The 23,504-nt window shown below is 40.4% G+C and overlaps 1 protein-coding gene across 1 annotated transcript in view; it reads left to right on the top strand.

Moving 5' to 3' along the window:
• HTR2C (5-hydroxytryptamine receptor 2C) overlaps positions 1–23,504 on the top strand; it is a 272,146-nt gene that overhangs the window by 27,232 nt on the left and 221,410 nt on the right. The window lies entirely within an intron of this gene.

Below are 23,504 nucleotides of genomic sequence, written 5' to 3'. Positions count from 1 at the left end.
AGAGAGGGAGGCACAGAATCTGAAGCAGGCTCCAGGCTCTGACCTGTCGGCACAGAGCCCGACGTGGGGCTCAAACTCACGAACCTCGAGATCATGCTCCGGATAAAGTCGGACACTGAACCAACTGAGCCACCCAGGCGCCCCACTATCTCAATTTTTTTTTAATGAAATTATGAACCACAGATAAGTTAGATGATTGAACCTAGTTAGTACAAGGTAAGTACAGGGTGAGAGCCTTTGAGCTTTGAGTTTCTATCCTCTCTGCAAAACCAAAATAAATCCGGTTTAACAGGATAATTCTCTCAGTGTGAAAGAACTAAGAAATTATGAAAGTACAAGTTAATTAGAATACAGAGCTACTCACTTGGGCTGACAGTCATTAATTACATGTTCTCAGCTGGCTCAATTTCAGGCAATTTGCTGCTACACCAAACAAAAAAAGTTCCCGATAGTTTTTAGTCTTGCAAAAAAAAAAAAAAAAATCCCTCAAAGCACAAACGGAGAAATAATTGCTCGATAAGGTGTAAAGAGAGCAGATTTTAGAGTTAAGCTTTTGGGCGGGTGTTTTCGGAAGCTTATTCCCTTTGCTGTTTCAAACTCCAATTAGAGTTAGTGGAACAGGCTGGGAGTTTCTGTGCCTGCTCAAGCTAATAGGTGATTGTTCAAATACCGGTGCAGCGAGTGGAGATAAGTGTGAGTCTGTCATGTTTTCGGCAATAGATACAATTCTAAGAAGCTGTCTAAAACCCAACTTTTCCCAAGTGAGTTGTGTTTTTTTAAGTGCGATGAAACTGTTCAAAGAACCTCATGAGCCCTTCCTTCCCTTTTAATTTTTTCTCACCTCACACTTTAATCAGATTAGCATCTTATTGTTGCCAATTAGACAGGTCACTCCTATTTAATGGTTTATTAAGTTGGCATGTCACCTGTTTATGGGATCTGAAGGTTTTGGTACTTGAGCCTCCGTTGATAAGAGTTGCATGCCTCTGCTAATAAAATAAACACCGCTAGGGGCGCCTGGGTGGCTCAGTCGGTTGAGCGTCCGACTTCAGCCCGGGTCATGATCTCGCGTTCCGTGAGTTCGAGCCCCGCGTCGGGCTCTGTGCTGACAGCTCGGAGCCCGGAGCCTGTTTCAGATTCTGTGTCTCCCTCTCTCTCTGACCCTCCCCTGTTCATGCTCTGTCTCTCTCTGTCTCAAAAATAAATAAACATTAAAAAAAAAAATTAAAAAAAAAAAAAAAAAATAAACACCGCTAGAAGCTTTGAGGTAATTGTTTTCTTAGAATCGAGAGTATTCAAACTTGGTGGCAACATACTGTGGAACTAAATGAAAAGTGAGAGCATATTAAATAAGGTCTTAGTTCTCAATGCTGTTTCTTAATTGTACTTAGTCCATAGTCGTGATGTAAGTGGCTGAGGGCCTCAGGATATGGGCTACATGTGCAAGGAAGAGATCAGTCATCAGAAAACAGTGGCTTGCGGGGAGCCTGGGTGGCTCAGTCAGTTGGGCGGCCGACTTCAGCTCAGGTCATGATCTCACACTTCGTGAGTTTGAGCCCCGCATCGGGCTCTGTGCTGACAGCCTGGAGCCTGCTTTGGATTCTGCGTCTCCCTCTGTCTCTGCCCCTCCCCTGCTCACGCTGTGTCACACACGTGCGTGCTCACACGCTCTCTCTCTCAAAAATAAACATTAAAGAAAATTTTTCTCCTATTTTATTTTTCTAAAGTCTTGAAACTCCTATATGTGCTTTACACTTAATGACATATTTTATTTTATATTAACCACATTTTAATTGCTCGATAGCCCCATGTGATCAGTGGAAACTATATCGGACAGTTCAAGACTTAGGGTCATCAATCTTATTGATCTTTTTAAAGACCTAGCTTATAATTCTTTGATTTTCTCTACTGCTGTCCTGTTTTCAAGTTCACTTATTTCTGTTTTCATCGTTTTAATTTTTACTCTTCTGCTACTTTGGGTTTAGTGCTCTCTTCTTTGCCTAGCTTTTTAAGGTAGAAATTTATATAATTGGGGCACCTGGGTGGCTCAGTCGGTTAAGCATCTGATTTTGATTTTGCCTCAGGTCATGATCTCATTGTTTGTGAGCTTGAGCCCCCTATCGGGCTCTGTGCTGACAGCTCAGAGCCTGGAGCCTGCTTCGGATTCTGTGTCTCCCTCTCTCTCTGCCCCTTCCCCATTCACACTCTGTCTCTGTCTCTCCAAAATGAATAAACATTAAAACATATATATATATATAAAAAGGTGGCTTGGGGGCACCTGGGTGGCTTGTTCGGTTCAATATCTGACTCTTGATTTAGGCTCAGGTCATGATCTTATGGTTCATGAGATCGAACCCCACGTCGGGCTTCACGCCGATAGTGCAAAACCTGCTTGGGATTCTCTCTCTCCCTCTCTGTCTGTCCCTCATGCTCTTTCTATTTCTCTCTCAAAATAAATGACTAAGCTAAGAAAGAAAGAAAGAAAGAAAGAGAAAGAAAATGGTGGCTCACATAATCCCTAATGTGGATTGTTTATGGAACACATTTCCAGAGGAAAAAACCTGGATACAGCATTTTTCAGGAAGGGACTAGGAGTAACTGAAGGGGAAATGCACGTGAAAAACAGCACACACGAAAGGGGTAAGAAAAGGCAGTGTTTCCTCTGTTGTCTGGTGACAATAGTCCCTGTTCTACTGAATGCTGACCAGCCCCATAACAGTTACAAAAGAGAAGGAAGGGAGTACTGGAGGCTCGGGAAGAAATAGAGGAAAAGAAATATAACCACCTGGTGGTGAGAGGAATGGAAAATAGGAAAGAAAATAGATACATTAAGGCTCACGTAGGGAAGCAAGCTGCCTCAGAAGCTGACCAGAAAGCATCAAGGGCAGATAGAGTCAAAGGGGGAACTGAAGAGAGTTCTAGGGGCATCTTGAAGAACTAACTCAAATCAAGACAGCCAAGCGTAACACAGTTGAAGGCATGTACATAAACTATGTGTAGTATAAGAATACAAAAGACGGGATTGTAAAAATGCAAAAGGTTATGGTGATTTATGCAAGTTCAGGGCAATAAATCAGATTTCATAGCAAAGAAAACATTTTTATGAAAAGGAAGAGAATAGGGACCATTTCTGAATGACCTGTATCAGTCACTAGATATAGTTACCAAAACAAACATAGAGGAGTTATTAAAAAGATAGGAAATCTAGGGGCACCTGGGCGGCTCAGTCGGTTAAGCATACAACTCTTGATTTCGGCTCAGGTCATGATCCCACGGTCATGGGATCGAGCCCTGCATGTGGCTGTGTCCTGGCTATGGAGCCTGGTTAAGATTCTCTTTCTCCCTCTCCCTTTACCCCTCCACCCACTTATTCTCTCTCTCTCTCTCTCTCTCTCTCTCTCCTCAAAAAAAGATGGGAAATCTAGAAAGAGTGATGGATTATTGTGGATGTGATAGAAAACAGAAAAAGAGGAAAGGTTTGTGAATATTATGCACCACAAAAAATGAGATTGTTGGGGCGCCTGGGTGGCTCAGTCGGTTAAGCGTCCGACTTCAGCTCAGGTCACGATCTCGCGGTCCTGAGTTCGAGCCCCGCGTCGGGCTCTGGGCTGATGGCTCAGAGCCTGGAGCCTGCTTCCGATTCTGTGTCTCCCTCTCTCTCTGCCCCTCCCCCGCTCACACTCTGTCTCTCTCTGTCTCAAAAATAAATAAACGTTAAAAAAAATTTAAAAAATAAAAATAAAAAAACGAGATTGTCTCTTTTCTACGGACAATCAAAAGTTATAAGGATTTTTATATATAAAAGAAATCTCGGAAACATAAAAGTATTGATGTATGTTGTTTATGTTTTCAGATTAAATGCGGTTCATCTTCAAATCATTAAGGAAGTGTTAAAAAACAAAGCAGTAAATTTGAAGATCTAATTGACTTTATTCAAAAATTCATGAATCGTACAGCATTCCATCTAGCAAATAGAAAGGAACTCAGAGGAGCTTTACAAAATGAAAGGCTTTTGTAGGCAGAAGTGGGGGGGGCAGGGGGAAGGACGTTTCCAGCAAAGACTGGATGGTTTCAGGTAAGGTCACCTTTCTTTGGGGACGGAAGGGGTCTATGGGAGATTACTTCCCTAGTGCTGACCAGGTAATTCCCCAGATTGACTGGTTAAAGGTTACACTCCTGAGAGAAGCTGAAACTTCAACCAGGTTAGGTATTAAGTCTCAGTTTAGTGACATGGGCTTAGCCCAAGTGACTCCATTTAGATCCCATTGTCTCTTTTTTAGCAATCCATAGTGCCGAATAGGTTCAAACACCCCGAGGGATATTTTATTTTCACTTATCAAATTCAGGTTTGTTTCAATACCGATTAAATAGTACACAAACAATAACAATTGGGAGCATAGTATGTCATCGTGGACTATTGGCCAGCAACACAAATGGTAGTTTTTATTTTTGTGGGTTGTTTCTTGAAGATTCTTTTTATCCTTTCAGGCTTTTATTTACATTGAAGTTAGTTAACATATAGTGTAGTATTGGCTTCGGTGATTCCTCACGTACCTGTAACACCCAGGGCTCATCCCAACAAGTGCCCTCCTTAATGCCCATCACGCATCTAGCCCATCCCCCCACCTCCCCTCCAGCAACCCTTAGTTTGTTCTCTGTACTTAAGAGTCTCTTATGGTTTGCCTCCCTCTCCGTTTTTATGTTATTTTATTTTTCCCTCCCTTCCCCTGTATTCATCCGTTGTGCTTCTTAAATCGCATATGTGAGTGAAATCATATCGTATCTGTCTTTCTCTGACTGACTTGTTTCTTTTAGCATCATACCCTCTAGTTCCATCCATGTTGTTGTTGCAAATGGCAAGATTTCATTCTTTCTGATGGCTGAGTAATATATATATATAATTCATAATATATATATATATTTTTTCCCTATATATATATATATGCCACAATTGAAGATTAATTTATTTTGATAATTCCTGATACAATATGATACAGGAATATGTCTTCTAGTACAGAGAAACACGGTCAGTATTTGTCTTACTCTTAATTACAGTTTGCTCTGAAAGAATGTTTTGTTTTTTGTAGGTGGAGCTGGGGGCTAGTTGGGGGGAACGGAGGGGGGGTGGTGGGAGAGGAGGGCATCAGCAAGGCTTTGTGCTATAGCTGTAGGAAGCTGAGTAAAGCGAAAAGTAGTCTTTAGCCCTTCCTCTCTGGGTTTTAAAGAAAATCCATACAGTGTCCCCGTTCAGTCACTTCCTCACGGAACGGCATGTGAGAAGTGGGAAATAGGATTTTATCCACAGGCAGAGTGGCTCTGTAATTTTGCATGGAGTTCCTATGAAATGGAGATAGCCCAGGCCTGACATGTCAGCCTATTTACGCAGATCTGGAGAATGGGGACAACATGGATGGTGTAGGTCTCTAAGTTGACTACATTCAATGTTGGTCATTACTCTATTGCACGGTACCATATAAACAAGTAATGAAATGCTTACCATACAGGTATGAAAGCCCAATTTGCAGATCATTTACAAGGTAGAGGAGACCCCAACTCAGTTGAATGTATTGAGAGGATTGAGAAATCACTGGGTAGCTGTGAGGGTCGGTTTTTTAGTCCATGGTGACACTCCTTGTCTCAACTCCTTACCATGACTTACAATACCGTCGTGATAGGGTTCCAGGCTGGGGCCCCTGGGTGACTCAGTCCGTTAAGCGTCCCCGACTTCAGCTCAGGTCATGATCTCACAGTTTGGGAGTTCGAGCCCCGTGTCGGGCTCTGTGCCGACAGCTCGGAGCCTGGAGCCTGCTTCGGATTCTGGGTCTCCGTCTCTCTCTGCCTCTCCCCCCACTTGTGCTCTGTCTCCCAAAAATAAATAAATGTAAAAAGAATGATAGGGTTCCAGGCTTTTCTCTCTGGCCTCTTATACTATTCCCCAGTTACAGTGGCTCACACCCACCTTAAGCCATTTGCACTCGACATTCTCTGTGTGATATGCCCCGATTCGAGAGACCCCCCCAAAACAAACCACCAGAGTCCAGAGTCAAAGCCAAGCGGCAAGGGTCGTTTCTTGCAGGTTCGAACCCGGTCCTCCGCGCACTCGTCGCCGGTGACGCTAAGAGGCCCCGAGCGAGGATCTTACAGCTTCTTTTATAGACAGGCACAAACAAGTTAGGGATTTCTTTTGAGGTTACAGAGCTGTTATAGGTTGACATTTAAATTTGAACGCTCAGCAGAACTTGATTGGTTCCCGCCTTTATTTCAAACCATTCAGCAGAACTTGATTGGTTCCCGCCTTTATGTCAGACTACGACCGGGCGCGCCCTGGCTGGTTTTGGGAACGGCGGGGGAGGGGAAAGATCTTTTCTATGCAGTTGTGAGTACACCTGGTAATTTTTCTCTTAGCCTCTCATGTGAACACTATTCTCCTAGAATCTCAAATGACTAATCCTTCTCCTTCAAGTCTGAGATTATAGGTCACTGCCTGAAACAGTTCTTCCCTGACCACCCCATCCAAACTAATCACCCCGACTTCTCATGCTGGTCTGTATTATTTTTTACAGAATTACTACTATATAAATGATCGTATTTGTTCAGTTCCTCACTAACTTTCTCCCTGGGCCCATATTATAAACTCCATCATTGCCAGAACCTTGTCTGTCTTCTTCACAACTGTATCCCAAGCAACCAGATTGTATGTTTATTGAAATAGGAATGATAACCAATAAAAATAGACCTCGGCCAGCTCACCAATTAAGTCCACGCGTTGGATAATGACGTACGAACTGTTGAAAGGATTTCAGAGAACAGATACAAAAATGATAAAAGGCTTAGAAAACAAGACCTATTGATGAGGTTTTCGGGGGGTGACAGTGGGTTCGTGGGGTCGGGAGCCGACGACCAAGAAAGAGTTCTTGAAGTCGTCTTTGGTGCAAAAAGGTGATTTTAATGAAGCACCGGGACAGGACCCGTGGGCTGGAAGAGCTGCCCGGGAACCAGGAGGAGACACTGGTGGTATACTATGAGGCTGGGGGGAGGTAAAGTCCAGGGGAAGTTTCCAGAGAGATTTCCATATGCTAAAGAAGACTCCCAGGGTGGAGGAGGCCTAGCTATTGTCAAGCGAAGGTTGTTTTTCCCTCTAGCAATGCATTAATTAGCATTAAGACAGTAAGTTCCCGGAGAAACATTTTACTCTGCCAGCCTCAAGTGTTAGTCAGTGGGCTGCAGGTAATTGAGTTCCATCTGCCATTTCCTTCTGCCTTTGTTTCCCACATCGCTGTGGAGGGGTGATGGAGACTTAGGTCCCGCAGGACTTTGATCCTTATCAGTTAACCCTTTTTTTTTTCCCCCTTTCCTTTGTTCTTGGGCCACCAGGAGAGGAACATCACCCGGATCCCACCTTGGGGGGGAGTGGGGGGTTGCAGCCTGTCACCTTGCTTTATGCTCCCTCTTCACTGAGGAGAAAATGATGATATGAGTTGGAATATCGCTACTCCAGAGTAAGAATCCATTAGTGTTGCTTGTTGTTTTATAGTGTATTTACACAGCTCCTTTGGATGAATCAACTCCCTTACCCTTTTACATAATAAATATGTAAATTTGCTATTACTATCCCTGTATTACGGAAACTTGGGTATGGAAAACTTAACTGACTTGTCCAAAGTCACATAATTATAAGTCACAATTCACATGTTCTCATTTTTTTAATGCTTATTTATTTATTTATTTATTTACCTTAAGAGAGAGAGAGAGAGAGAGAGAGAGAGAGAGAGAGAGAGAGAGCATGAGCTGGGGAGGGGCAGAAAGAGGGGAAAAGAGGGAATTCAAAGCGGGCTCTGTGCCCATAGCGGTGAGCCCAAGGCGGGGCCGGGACTCATGAACCGTGAATGATTCACATTTTCTTAGTCTTGTGTCCAAAATTTTTTGTCCTCGACATCACCTCTGATTTAGTCCCCAGAGCAAAGAATTACATTTGGTTGTAACAAACAAAGACATTTTCTTATCGGGGTCTATAAATTCTGATAAGCGTTGTCCCACGTTATTCCCAGATACCTTTAGAATTCCTTCGGGAAAGATATGCACCTATTTTGTGAGGTTTGGAAGCCAGTAGAGGGTATGGCTAGAGGGTAGAGATGACTTAGGTGTGGCCTCTTCAAGCTCTTCAATCTTAGCTTCTATAGTCTTTCGGCCAAGTTTTCAACTTTCGAAATGAATCCTTTCAAATTTATTTTACATTTAAAATTGGACCAAATGCTCCTGCCTTTTGAGCTTTAGCATCACAAGTGTACTTGGCTCTAGGATGTGCTCATTGCATGGGCTGTGTATATTTTTATTCAATACCCAGAGCGTGCAGTGTGAACATAATAGAGATTGAAAGACATCCAGGAGGGGAAAATACGAATTCTTAAAGAGGGAGTAACCTTGTGCTTCGTATAGATTTGTTACCCTTTCTATTCTAACCTTTTTGCGTTTTGTTCCTGTTTTTGTTTTTGTTTTTGGGGGGGGGGGGTTGTGTGGTTGTTTTAACTAAATCTGCTTCTGAACTCTCAGTTCCACAACCTGGATCCCAAACTCATAACGGGAATGTCACGTTGCTTCTGTTCTTGTGGTCGGTCTGTCATTCCTCTTTGACTTAGATCCAACGTTCGTTAAAATTTCACACGGATAGTCAAAGTCAGCTTGCCGTAACGGAAGTATTCTTTCAATAGAACGATAAAGACATGTTTGGAAGAACATTAAGTGTTACGATCTTGCATCATTTTATTAAAATTGTCTGCTGACACATCAGATGCTGTCTATTTACAGTTGATAATTGAAATCTCCCTAGTATCAGTTTACCCCATGATAACATTGGTCAATGTGTCATCTTGTGTTCAGCTAACTGGATATTTCTTTAACCCACTTATTTAGAATGTTTGATAATTGTCAATATTTTCACAGTGAGCATCTATTCCTTCAATAATTATAAATGGATCATATGTCCTTCAGTTGAAATGGAAAACATTGTTTTCGAGTAGTAGAATAAATTAGCTTGATTTGAAAACTGTGTGATCTTTGCGCTACGATTCCAAATATAAATTATGCTTCCTCCAGCCGTGGCTATATTCCTTATAATTAGAAAATTGTAAAGGAAAAAAAAAAAACGAAAGTTGTTTCATTATTCTTCTTTTGGCCTCTCCTTGCTTCTATTAGAAACCAAAGCTGAACTTAGACATTTAGCAGCAAAATGAATATTTAGAATTACTCATTAAGAGACCTAATCCAAATATAAACTTAAAAATGGTATAGGCCAAAGAAAAATAACATCAGTGCATTTGAGCGAACCTATAAATAGAATTGAGATGAAAAACAGGTGTATAGGGAAAGAGGAATTTTAATACGTGCTCACTAGAAATACTGGGGCATTTTCTGTAATATTATCAAACTGGATGGTGTAATAGTTTCTTTTTTAATGTCAGAATATATTCAACACATTGTGTTTCTTCATGCCTGGCATATAGCAGGTCCTCAATAAGTATTTGTTGAAAGAATCAAAGAACCAACAAGTCTTATTTGAGCACCTGTTATGTGGAGGATAAAAAACTACGACCCAGACAGAGTTTATGATCTAATATGGGAGAGAAGAAATATAAGGCGGACGCACAAATGACCCCCATTTACGAAAGTGTGTGATAAGAATGAACATATCCTAAAAGGCATCAGAGGGAGGCCAGATCATTTCCCACCTGAGAAGGTTTTAGGGAGAAAAAGGGACGTGAGCTTCAGAATTGGTAAACATTAGGAGAGCAAAATTATTTCTCGTGGAAAGTTAACAAAATATATAAAGGTTCCTAAATCAATACTATGATAAGACATTTAATAAATTAAAAACAACCAATATTGGATTACCAAGTGATTTTGTATGATCATCTGTTGTAAAAAATTCCATTTGCCTTTTACAGTAATAGAATATGACAGAGCCTAGGTTTCTCCAAGCCTCTGTCTCTTAGCTTGGTTTTTTTCCCCTGAATATGTTACGTACATCAACTCTAGCGTATCCAAAATATTTTAGTAATTACTCTGTCAATCCTTTATGTCTTCAGGTTAAACTTCTAGCCTCAGTTATTAGCAATTAATTTAGCATTAGTTTCTAGTATCAAAACTTGTAACTATTTTTCCTCTTGAGGAGGGAAAAGACTTGCATTATTTTTTAGTTTCCTCTTAGGTCAAATTTGCGAGAAGCAGCCGGTACTAGGAAACCTTGAATCGTCAGGGTAGGGAGAGGTGTTGGGACTAAGGCACGCCGGTGGCCTCACTCAGGAGATGTTCGCCTATCTTTGAATGATAGGAAGATCACTTTGATTCTTTTCTTTTTTTTAATGTTTTTATTTATTTTTGAGACAGAGAGAGACAGAGCATGAACGGGGGAGGGGCAGAGAGAGAGGGAGAGACACAGAATCCGAAGCAGGCTCCGGGCTCCGAGCTGTCAGCACAGAGCCTGACGCGGGGCTTGAACTCCCGAACAGTGAGATCAGGACCTGAGCCGAAGTCGGCCGCTCAACCGACCGAGCCACCCGGGCGCCCCCGAACATCGCTTTGATTCGAAACTGGTTTGCTGGCCCCTTTCATGCGTGTTGCTTCTAACTCACTTTCCCATTTATCAGAATCATAAATGTACAGGGATCCTGGAGATGTTGTTAGTCACTCTATATGCAACCACTAACACGTGGACTTGAATGGCATCCGTGTAACCTCTTGTTGAATAAGTTGATAACCATCTGCTCTGGAAAAGTAAATCCATTTAAATAGAGCAATCTAAGAAACACAGTATAAAAAGATCAATGTGTGACTCCTGAATATACACAGTGCATACTAAGAGCAAATGCCAATGGCTTTTTACTTTATTAACTCTTGAAATATCTCTACTCCAATTACTCTACCTGGCTCTACCTAAGAGGACAGAACACTTAGGGCCTAACTGCCCCCACACTCTTTCCACACTTCCTAGCTGTGTAACCCTGAGCCAGTGAATTAACATCCCTTCACTTGGGGCACCTGGGTGGCTCAGTCGGTTAAGTCTCCAATGGCGGCTCATGTCATGACCTCACAGTCTGTGGGTTTGAGTCCCACGTCGGGCTCAAAAATTAAACATTAGAAGAGAAAGGTGTTTAAAAAAACATTCCTTAGCTTCAGGTTTTCTCGTTATAGAATGTGACTGATAATATCTATCTGAAGACAGTGCACTGAATGAGAACATCTATTGATTGAATGTATAATAGATGAAAAAGTGAATACAATTTTTAAAAATTTATGTGGAAACATGCACGTGGAGTTTTTTGCTCTTTGCTTATCAGTTAAAACTAATAAGTTTCTGTAAGTAATTGCACATGAAATTCCAAAATCCACTCAATTAAAAATAATATATATATATATTTAATAAGAGAACTCATGACACCTCCTTAGTAATGCTGATTAATACTACCATTTAGAGGTATGTAATTCATGACGTTTCTAAACGCAAATTAAGATAGAAAGCTTTTTTATACGTGATCGTATCGCTAGATGTTTACTGACATAGCTTGAAGGATTAAAAGTTAGAGAAGTATACTTTAAAAGAATTACTTAATGTTTATTTAGTTTTGAGAGAGAGAGAGAGAGCACAGGGTAGGGGCAGAGATAGGGAGACACAGAATACGAAGGAGGCTCCAGGCTCTGAGTGTTCAGCACAGAACCCAATGCAGGGCTTGAACTCAGGAACTGTGAGATCATGACCTGAGCCGAAGGCAAACGCTTAACCAACTGAGCCACCCAGGCGTCCTGAGAATTATTATTAATCGCCGCTTACTTGCAGCAGTTGTAGAATACAATCAAGCAGACAATTAAAATATTATATTGCAAATGCTACAGCAGGAGAGAGCTCAGGCTCTCCCAATCTACCCCCTAGCAAAAATGCCAATCAAGGAGTCCTTCCTAGAAGAGGTAGTGTCCCTGTTTCCCTTGCTCGGCCTTTCCAGGGGCGGTTGAGATGCAAATTATTTAGGTATGTAATATCTAAGTAAGGAATATAGCAAGAGTTTATTGTTTGATTCCTTTGAGTTTTGCACCACACTGAACTAAAAAACATTTCAGGGACTAGAGGTAGAAGTGAAAAGAAGAAAAGAAAAAAAAACCCTAAGAGACAAAGATACAATTTTTTAACGTTTATTTATTTTTGAGAAGGAGAGAGACAGAGCGTGAGCCGGGGAGGAATAAGATAGGATTAGAAACTAGATGTTCACTAGGAGAATTCCTAGTGACGTTAAGAATTGGGAGGTTGAATGCAATCTGATAGGTGACAATACTTAGGATTTTTCTTAGAGCGTGATGTAGTCAGATTTTTTTAGGGAACAAACAAGGCACACATTTTGATTTCTGTGCATTAGGTTGTTTGTGGAACTGAACATTGCTTTCAGGGCAAGCTGCCAATGCAATACTTCTTTAGATGTGTTAAATGATCTGGCAGACCAGCTGTCCATCACGCTAGCCAAAATGTGTTGACGTGTCCTAATAGGTACTTTAATACCTGTTCTTAATTACACTCCTTCAATGTGTTCTCAACCCATATTAGAGTATTGCTAACGAGTTACGTTAATATTCTTTTGCGAGATGCACCCATTCCATTGTTATCAGTTACTTTTTTCATCGTCCCTCAAGTTCTTACGTCTTTCTGGCACACATCACCTACATGCTCTTTTACTATATTTTTATAAATAATTTTACAACTACCTCAGGTACCAACCCAAAAGATGTTAGTAAATGACTTGGCTTACTACACATCGCGAAGAAAATAGATCTATACGTGCCATTTTAGAGAACCGGGGAGGTAGATTTCTACCTCTCAAATTCTTTTGACTCGACTGGATTCTGTTGGAAGATACTGTACCGTCTCAAGTTGTAATTGTGCTAAAACTCTACCCATTTGAACTGACCTGTTAATTAAAGTTGCGAAAATAACTTGCTGAATCATGGCACATTTATTTTGATTATTCGCATTCTGGCTTTCCTCTTATTTTCATTATCGTTCCAAATATGCATTTAATTTTTGTTTGCATGGCAATTTCAGCCAACATACCTTCATTTAGGTCACTTTGTACAGAAAATGAATTATCTCATTGTTTCATCCATTTGATGGATTTCTGCTACGGCATCTGCACTCTTGAATTGTCCCAGATCGGTTCCGAGCTTCTTTATTATCTTTTCTGAACTTCTTTTTATCACAGTATCATCTTTTTATATGCTCACTTTCTTGCTTTTAGATCATTTATTGTCTCACTGCTTATTATTTAAAGATTTTTTTAAATTTTTTTAATGTTTATTTAGACAGAGAGAGAGAGAGAGTGCATGCAACTGAGGGAGGGGCAGAGAGAGAGGGAGACAGAATTCAAAGCAGGCGCCAGGCTCTGAGCTGTCAGCACAGAGCCCGATGCAGGGCTCGAACTCAGGAACCGTGAGATCATGACCTGAGCCGAAGTCTGACGCTTAACCGACTGAGCAACCCAGGCATCCCAGTCACTGCTTATGATTTAACTAGGGAAGTTAAAGATGGGAATCGAGATGAAAAGATTAGGTCAATTTAATCTCCCAACTTTTCCTGTCCTCCTTTGCCTCTACATAGTAGACTTCTTAGAGTGTCGCTCAGCGTGAAAAAAAGAATGTTCATTTCATCACCCATCTATGCATTTATCCATTTATTTTGTAACTATCATTAACACAATATTTCACACTCAGTTGGTTGCACATGAATGGATATATCCATTAGTTTCTTAATGCAATAAAAATTCCTATTTCCAGGGGCACCTGGGTGGCTCAGTTTGTTGAGCGTCCGACTTCGGTGCAGGTCATGATCTCACGCTCTGTGAGTTCGAGCCCCACGTTGGGCTCTGTGCTGACTGCTCAGAGCCTTGAGTCTGCTTCCGATTCTGTGTCTCCCCCTCTCTCTGCCCCTCCCCTGCTCATGCTCTGTCTCTCTCTCTCTCTCAAAAATAAATAAAAACATTGAAAAAAATTTAAAAAAAAATTCCTATTTCCACCAAGTCAAGTTCTCTTTTGCTTTAATTCCCTATAGTCTAAAAAAGGGGAGAGAAAGAGAGAGAGAGAATCCATAACCAATATTGCTTAGGAAGGGTTTGCTAACGTAGACTCAAGTGTCAGATAATGACAGGTAATTTTCTTTCCGGAATATGTTTTATTTTGAGCACAAATTATATAAAAACCTTTTCTGCTTATTTTTTTAATTTCTTTTTTTTACATTTATTTATTTTTTGAGAGACATAGAGGGACAGAGCACAAGTTGGAGAGGGGCAGAGAGAGAGGGAGACACAGAATCCGAAGCTGGCTCCAGGCTCCGAGCTGTCAGCACAGAGCCCGACAGGGGGCTCGAACTCACAAACCGTGAGATCATGACCTCAGCCAAAGTTGGACGCTTAACTGACTGAGTCACCCAGGCACCCCAAGACATTCTATGTTTAGACATTTGGAGAGAGTTGTGTACTCTGAGGGAACATGGAAGCTCCATGCCTTTTCCCCACACCTTGCCCTATGCTCCTCCTCCGTCTGGCTGTCCCTGGTTATATCTTTTTATAATAAACTGGTGATCTAGCAAAAGAAAATTCTGTGTTTTAAATCACCATCTATTATCACAGACCTTACACAGAAACCTTTTCATGGAAGATAAATAAATGTTTCTGAAGTCCTTTTTTTTTTAAATTTTTTTTAATGTCTATTTTTTTTAATGTCTATTTATCTGCGAGAGCATGAGCAGGGGAGGGGCAGAGAGAGAGGGAGACAAGAATCCGAAGCAGGCTCCAAGCTCCAGCTGTCAGCACAGAGCCCGACGCAGGGCTCGAACTCACGAACCACGAGATCATGACCTGAGCTGAAGTCAGACGTTTAATCACTTAACCGACTGAGCCACCCAGGCGCCCCTGAAGTCCTTTTTAAATGCAGCCAAATTAATCCGCTCACACATAGCTTGATAGTTAACATACTGATAATTTCCTTTAATTTCAATTTTGGTCAAAAGACATCTTGATGTAGAAGAAAGCATCAGGAAAAGAAAAATTAAGTATGCTTGTACCCTGTTTGACTTGGTAGGGAAAAGGTCTACCTTATCTCAAGAAATAAATATTACATAATAATAAAATAATAAATAATGTTTACAGTGAGAGTAGGTAGTCTTACCTCCAAAACTGAATTCTCAAGATGTAATGATGAAATAATCTTATGAATAAATAGCTGCACATCAGTGAAATTTAGAGGCATGTATCTTAAACATATTCCAGTTAGTTCCCATGTGTTTTGTCACACTTCTTGATTTTCAAGATATTAATTTAAAATAACAATATTGTCCCTGGGTGACTCAGTTGGTTAACCATCTGACTCTTAGTTTTGGTTCAGGTCATGATCTCACTGTTTGTGATTTCGGCCCCCGCATTGGGCTCTGTTCTGGCAGTACGGAGCCTGCTTTGGATTCTCTCTCTCTCTCTGTCTCTCTCTCTCTCTCTGTCTCTCTCTTTCTCTCTTTGCCTCCCCCATTCACACTGTCTCTGTCTCTCTCAAAATAAATAAACTTTAAAAAATAAAAAAAAATATTTTCATACCTTTCCCATAACCGGGTTACTCTTTCATTCTAAAATAATGATCAAATGGAACCAGAAAAAAAAAAAAAAAAATCACGGCCCAAAAAGTATCCATTCGTGTGGTATTTTGTGTTTTTAAAGATTGTTGATGTTCTAAGGTATTTATCTAAATTACCTTTTATTTTTAAATGTTTGAATGTTATCTGGAGAGGGTGATTATTCTCCTATTTGTTGGTAATAAATAGCCTACAACCCGTAATAGTTAGAACATGAGCAAAACGTTTCCACTTCATAAATAATTCATGCAAATTCAGCAATGCATCCCCAAGCTGCATTTTTATAACCTGTATGTAATATAGAAAGCATTTAATGATATTAAGAAGTAACCAATTTTAATGAACAAAAGAAGTCTGTTTTAATGTGGTAAGTGAACTTCGTTCAGAATACAGCTTGTCTAGAGTAGGCACCAATATATGTTTCTATATGTCATGGCCCACCTGATCAAATTCTTCAGAGAAGTTAATTATTTTCTCTTATTTTCCTATTTTTAGAGTTCGTAATTTCCATGATTAGAAACAGACTGTTGGGGGGCGCCTGGGTGGCTCAGTCGGTTGGGCGACCGACTTCGGCTCGGGTCATGATCTCACAGTCCGTGAGTTCAAGCCCCGCATCGGGCTCTGTGCTGACAGCTCGGAGCCTGGAGCCTGTTTCAGATTCTGTGTCTCCCTCTCTCTCTGACCCTCCCCCGTTCATGCTGTCTCTCTATGTCTCAAAAATAAATAAACGTCAAATAAAAAAAAAAAAATTAAAAAAAAAAAAGAAACAGACTGTTGGTAGCTCTAGTTTAGAACTCTCAAAGAACTATCCAACAGTTTGTTCTTTTTCTTTTGGTGCCTTCTGGAAGGCACCAATTGACCCTTGACAATTAGTTGATGGCTTGGGAGGCAATCATGCCATGAAAACCTAATCCATCGAGAGTAAATACCAAGGTTCCCTGGCTTAAAATCTTTTGGTTACTGGCAAGGCCCTTGATTTATTCATCTTTGAATTCCCAATGTGTAGCTTAGTGTATAGTAGGTCTCGTTAAATATTTACTGAATGAATTAATTAGTTCCTTTCAGCAGGCATTTATAGGGCATCTGCTATTGTCTTCTGTCTCTGAGCTCGTGCTACACTTCCTGTTTGTACCTTTTGACTACTATTTTAGTACATACCTTGTTTTATGATTATTTCACAAAACAGTTTAGGATTTTGTTTTATTCATATCTAGCTTATCAACTGAATTAAATTATATGTTCCTTGCAGGCAGGAATCAGTTCACTCATTTCATTTGTACCTTTCCTAAAGCCAGCGTATAAACACAAAGTGTATATTTTGTTGGTTAATTTGAACAGTATGATCGAACATGAAAAAAATGTTACCCCATTGCCTTATAGCATTCAAGAAACCACTCCCAAAATGAATGCATATTTTAAGAGAAATGATCATTTATACGTATTATGAAGTAAAATTTATTTTCACTCTAGAACGTCAGTTAGTAATGATGAAAACAAAACTTGCATGAAAATAAACTTGCATGAAATAATTGGTTAAAAAGAGCGAATCAATATTGGAGACAGTCTTCCGTTCTTCAGCCTGCAGAATATAGCCGTTTCTTAAACTTTGAGATAGGTTTTCATTTGAAATTGACTCATGAATTATATTTGTCGCCTAACTTCTTAATTTGTGGATAATATCTTGCTCTTCTGCACCTGTTTCCTTTCTGGTTAATATGGAGTCTAGAAGGCATAATGTGTGCTCTTCATCGTCTTATTTTTATGCTCAATGTTTCCTTTATTTGGTTACCAAAGAGGTTTCAATAATGTGAACATAATACATTCGGTGCACAGTTTTTCTATGCATATTTCAATGACCCAATGCCAAGATTAGAGATTCAAAAAAATAGAGATTTTAGGGACACCTGGGTGACTCATTCGGTTGAGTGTCCAGCTCTTGGTTTCAGCCCAGGTTATGATCTCAGAGTTGTGAGACCAAGCCCCGCGTTGAGCCCGTGTTGAGGTCTGCACTGAGCATGGGGCCTGCTTAGGATTCTCTCTCTCTCTCTCTCTCTCTCTTTCTCTCTCTCTCTCTCTCTCTCTCCCTCTCTGTCTGCCCCTGTCCCCCACTCACACTCTCTCTCTTTAAAATAAAAAAAAGCTAAATTAAGAAAACGAAGTTTTGTACATTTAGACCTAGCAAGTTTAGAAAGTATGGCCTCATGGCACCTAAAATCCACTAGGATACCCAGCATGAGACTCAGAAACAACAGAAAACTTGAACGTAAACTTTCCATGCTTCTCCAATCAGCGATCAGCACTCTTCGGGAAATCTAGACATAAATAACTATTCCTTGTTAGCCTTTTCAGATAGTATCTTGCTGCAGACTTGTTAACCACTTTAAAATGCTTAAATATGTGCAATGAATTTCTATGTATTGCCTGGCCAGTAAGGTCGTTCCATTCTATATTGATTTCTCTTTGTTGGTAATCGTCTTCCTCTTTGGGGCAAAAACAGATGCTGGAGCACAATAGTGGCAAAGTTTTTCAATGTTTTCTGGGAATCCAAGATGAAGAGACTGCCATTTTGAAATAATGAAGCTTCTAATACCTCAACTGATACGTCCTAATTTCATATTTATCATACCCGTGATGGAGAATGTTGACAAAGGCATAGAGTTATTGAATATTTTGCTTAATTTTGTTCACATGGGTATCATTATTATAAAATGACATGTTCTTTTCACTTGAGGAAACAATCAAATTCAGGAAGCTGTAAAGTGTACTCAATTTGCTTTTGTATGCAAATACTTTTACAACCTAGAATCATTTTGAGGCGATATCTATCCATCTACCCACCTATCTATCCATCTACCTATCAACTCATACACACACCAAGATGTAGATCACATGTATAAAAAGGTAATTGTTCCCTTGATGCAGGACATGAGATAAAATCGAGACCTAAGACTAATAAATTATTTTAAAATAACTTTATAGATCTTTGCACACATAATATATCCCAGGGGTTTCAAAATACAATGAAACCTACTTGTTTTTTCAAACAACTATGCAGACATGCACAGAAAACGTTATGCATGAAAAGGACCAATAACCTGAACTTATGATAATAACTCATATAGTCTAAAAAACAATGCTAAACATGCCAGATCACTTCTTCTTTTTTTGAAATTTTCAATGAAGCAGACCATGTATCTGTTCTGTGTTGAGAGTAAGTGAGGAAACACGGAAAGTAAGGGAGAAAATCATCCTAAAATAGAATGCATATAATAGTATTGCTCTTGAGTAAAGTATTTGCATAATAAGCAATCCTGATGCCTAATGTAAATGCCCCAAGGTTTTTTTTAAGTAGTGATTTATTTATTTAGAGAGAGCGTGCGTGTGCAGGAGGGTTAGAGAGGAAAGAGAACCCCAAGCAGGCGCCACACCAAGAGCGCAGAGCCTGATGCAGGGCTCGAATTCACAAACTGAGATCATGACCGACCTGAGCCACCCAGGCATCCCGTAAATGTCCCAAGTCTAATCAGGGTGGCTACTCACATGAAAGTATTCAATTCTCTGTAACAAAGAAGTAGGTGTATGATTCAATTCCTGTAAAATGTGCTAGTTCCAGGTGTGCTCAACTGAGTCTATTCCACCACCTTACCTTAGTTCTTTAAGTGTCTTGCCTTCTCAATTAGATCATAAGCTCTCCTATATCACCAGGGGTCCCTTCTTACTCTTTTTGGTTTGTATCTCCTCTAGTACCTAGGACTGCACTGCATTCTTAATTTTTTTTTAATGATTTTATTTATTTTTGAGACAGACAGAGACAGAGCATGAGCAGGGGAGGGGCAGAGAGAGGGAGACACAGAATCCGAAGCAGGCTCCAGGCTCTGAGCGGTCAGCACAGAGCCCGATGGGGGGCTCGAACTCACGGAACAGAGATCACGACCTGAGCTGAAGTCGGACGCTTAACCAGCTGAGCCACCCAGGAGCCCCATGCACTTAATCAGTGGTCAAGAACTGCCTGTAGAACCTAATGAAATATTTAGTGTATTTGTTCCAACAATGTGGTTACCACTGTTTCATTGAGGAGAGGAGCTAATAAACAGGGTGTTACGATAATAAATATATATTAACTTGGATTTTTAAATGAAAGAAAGTAAAATCCTGAAACTTAAATATTAAAAAAGGTACGTAGGATATTGTCTTAGTCTGTTCAGGCTGCTGTAACAAAATAGCATAGTCGGGGTGGCTTATAAACGACAGAAATTTATTTTTTTATTAAGTGTTTTGTTTTAATTCCAATGTAATTAACAGACAGTGTTCTATTAGTTTCAGGTGTACAATATGGTGATTCAACAACTCTATACATTACTCGGTGCTGGTCGTGATAAGTGTACTCTTTAATCCCCATTACCTATTTCACCCAATCCCCCCATGCCTGTCCCCTCTGGTAACCATCAGTTTGTTCTCCACAGTTAGGAGTCTGTTTTTTGGCTTGTCTCTTTTTTTCCCCTTTTTCATTTGTTTTGCTTCTTAAATTCCACACGTGAGTAAAATCACATGGTATTTGTCCTTTTCGGACTGACTTATTCCACTTAGCATTGATACACTCTAGCTCCATCCACGTTGTTGCAAACGGCAAGATTTCATATTTTAGGGCTGAATAACGCTCCATTGTATATATGCCTCTGTGTGTGTGTGCGCGCGTGTGTGTGCGCGTGCGTGGGTGTGTAGCACCTCTCCTTTATCCATTCATCTGTCAATAGACACTTGGGTAGCTTCCATAATTTGGCTACTGTAAATAACGCTGCAATAAACATAAGGGTGCATATTTCCTTCTGAATTAGTGCTTTCATATTCTTTGGGTAAATACTCAGTGGTGTGATTACCCGATCATAGGGTAGTTCTATTTATAACTTTTTGAGGAGCCTCCATACTATTTTCCACAGTTGGCTGCACCAGTTGGCGTTCCCGCCAACAGTGCACGGGGATTCCTTTCTCTCACATCTTTACCAACACTTGTTTCTAACAAATTTTTTTTTTTTTTTCTCTGTTCTGAAGGTTGGAAATCTCGGATCAGGGCACCAGCATGGTCAGGAGAGGGCCCTCTTCTGGGTTGCAGACTTCTCATATCCTCACTTGGAGAAAGGGACTAGGGAGCTCTCTGGAGCATCTTTTAAAATTTTTTTTTTCAACGTTTTTTATTTATTTTTGGGACAGAGAGAGACAGAGCATGAACGGGGGAGGGGCAGAGAGAGAGGGAGACACAGAATCGGAAACAGGCTCCAGGCCGTCAGCCCAGAGCCTGACGCGGGGCTCGAACTCACAGACCGTGAGATCGTGACCTGGCTGAAGTCGGACGCTTAACCGACTGCGCCACCCAGGCGCCCCCGGAGCATCTTTTATAAGAGAACTAATCCCATTCATGAGGGCTCCCAACCTCATGACCTAATTAATCTCTTCTCAACAGCCCTACCTACTAATACCATTACAATGGGGCTTGGGATTCAACATATGAATTTAGTGGGGGAGGACACATTCAGACCATAGCAGATATGTATGTAGTCACATCGCTTCTGAAGCTTTGAGTGAAACTGGGGCAAGAAGGGAAATCATAAACAACCGATATTTATGCTTACGGTTTTTATCCGAAGCTCTCAGACAATGTGAGAAAACCAAACACGTATTTTCCAAACAATCATTTCCATCTTCCTCTTAGAGGAACAGCAGGACGATCTTCCAAATTTAACCACCGCTGAGTGAAGGAAAAGCGTTTCTAATGGCCCTGTGTTTCTTTTCAGTTATTTATTTACTAGGTTGGCCTTTCTCCAGAAGATAAGTAGGAAAGACAGTACATCAGCTTACCTCAGATGTGTTTTGATCAATTGAGCCAGAAGGATAAGTTGGATTTTTGCCTCAGCAGGTAGGACTCTCTAGGAAGTGGTATCAGATGAGATCAGAAGGGGGCCAGGTGGGCAATCTGCTAAAGTCCTAATACAATCCAATAGAAACATCTCTGATTGGGCTTGTTACGAAGATTGACAGAAGTGAAATGCCAGGGGCATAGAAAGTTTATTTCAAAAGACCAGTCCTTTGCAGCAGGTAGAAATCACAGCAATTAGGCAAGTCATGGTATCAGTGAAGACTAGATTAGATATTGTTATTCCCACCTGACACACACCTATATGAATTTTTGAGGTTCGGCAAGAAAGTTTTTATCCTCCAGTCACAATCACTGTGGCTGTGATAACCACTGGCTGTGAAAATGGCCTCACTTTATCTAAGTGCTTCAAGCTATTTTGTCGTTTTAAGTTGGAGTTTTCCACAAGGCTGAAGAGTGGTTCAGTTTTCCACTCCTGGCTCTCTTATAGTTTTTTGGATCATTTTGAAAGCAGCTTTATTCGGTTAATTTAAACATTATTTAGATACTTGTAGAATATTTGAATATCAATAAACATTTAAATGTAACATAAAATTCAATTATATTTAGGGGCGCCTGGGTGGCTCAGTCGGTTGAGCGTCCCTCTTCAGCTCAGGTCACGATCTCACACAGTCTGTGAGTTCGAGCCCCACGTCCGGCTCTGTGCTGACAGCTCGGAGCCTGGAGCCTGCTTCGGATTCTGTGTCTCCCTCTCTCTCTCTGCCCCTCCCCTGCTCATGCTCTGTCTCTCTGTGTCTCAAAAATAAAGAAAAACATTTTAAAAAATTGTATTTAAATATTTTACATATATACCAATATTATTTAAATATTTGTCAAATATTTAAATATCAGTAAACACGTAAGCATAACTTAAAGATTTGGTTACTTTTTGATAAGCCTTTCTTCTGGGCACAAATACCTCATAGGAAACTAAAGGAAAGGAGAAAATGTGTCATGGTATATATGTAAAATATATTTTTCTATTTGGATTGTATTAGGACCTTAGTAGACACATTGTTGTCTCCTTTCCTTAAGAGAGATTTGTCTTCTTAAAGTGTATCCTTTACCTCTCCAATATAACACTTGCCTCTCTTCCATCCCTATCCTTTACAATCTAATTATTTCTTGGGCTAAAAGCTGTTCATAAAGAGATGTGTTCCCTTGTTGCTGACAAAAGATTCCTGGTGACAGTCGAAAAAGCAACACGTTCAGTTGTCAAAAAAATAGAGTGAGGCAGAAGAAACATCCCAGAGACAAGAAGGTACAATCGCCTAGTGGTTAAGCAGCACCCTGAAAGCACGATTTACAGTTGTGAGTTTTGAGCTTAATTCCGTTGTGAGCTTACGCTCTTTCTTCAGTTGTTTCGGCATAAAATAGAATAAGTAATGCTAACCAGCTTCAGAGATCATTGGGAGGAATGTTGCCAAAAATTATGAAATGTATTAGCCACAAAGATATTTTTTTTAAGATTTTATTTTTAACGAATCTCTACACCAACCATGGGGCTTGAACTCACGACCCAGAGATTGAGAGTCGCATGCTCCACTGACTGAGGCAGCCAGGGGCCCCGACAAAGATGATTTTCTAGAGGAACCGAATGAAAGTCAATCTGAGTATCTAAGACATAGATTTTCAAGTTTATTCAGAGAACCACCTTTCTTTCCAACCATCAATTGGAAAGACAATAATCTTGGGGCGCCTGGGTGGCTCAGTCCGTTAAGCATCTGACTTCAACTCAGGTCACGATCTCGCGGTCTGTGAGTTCGAGCCCTGCTTCGGACTCTGTGCTGACAGCTCAGAACCTGGAGCTGCTTCAAATTCTGTGACTCCCTCTCTTTCTGCCCCTTCCCCGCTCATGCTCTGTCTTTCTCTCAAAAATAAACTTCAAAAGAAATTTTTCAAAAAGAAAGACAATAATCTTATTTCTCTTTATCATTATTTAAT

This window comes from Panthera onca, chromosome X (assembly GCF_046562875.1).
Source record: "Panthera onca isolate mPanOnc1 chromosome X, mPanOnc1 haplotype 2, whole genome shotgun sequence".
Classification (NCBI taxonomy): Eukaryota; Metazoa; Chordata; class Mammalia; order Carnivora; family Felidae; genus Panthera; species Panthera onca.
This window is presented reverse-complemented; position numbering and strand designations above follow the sequence as displayed.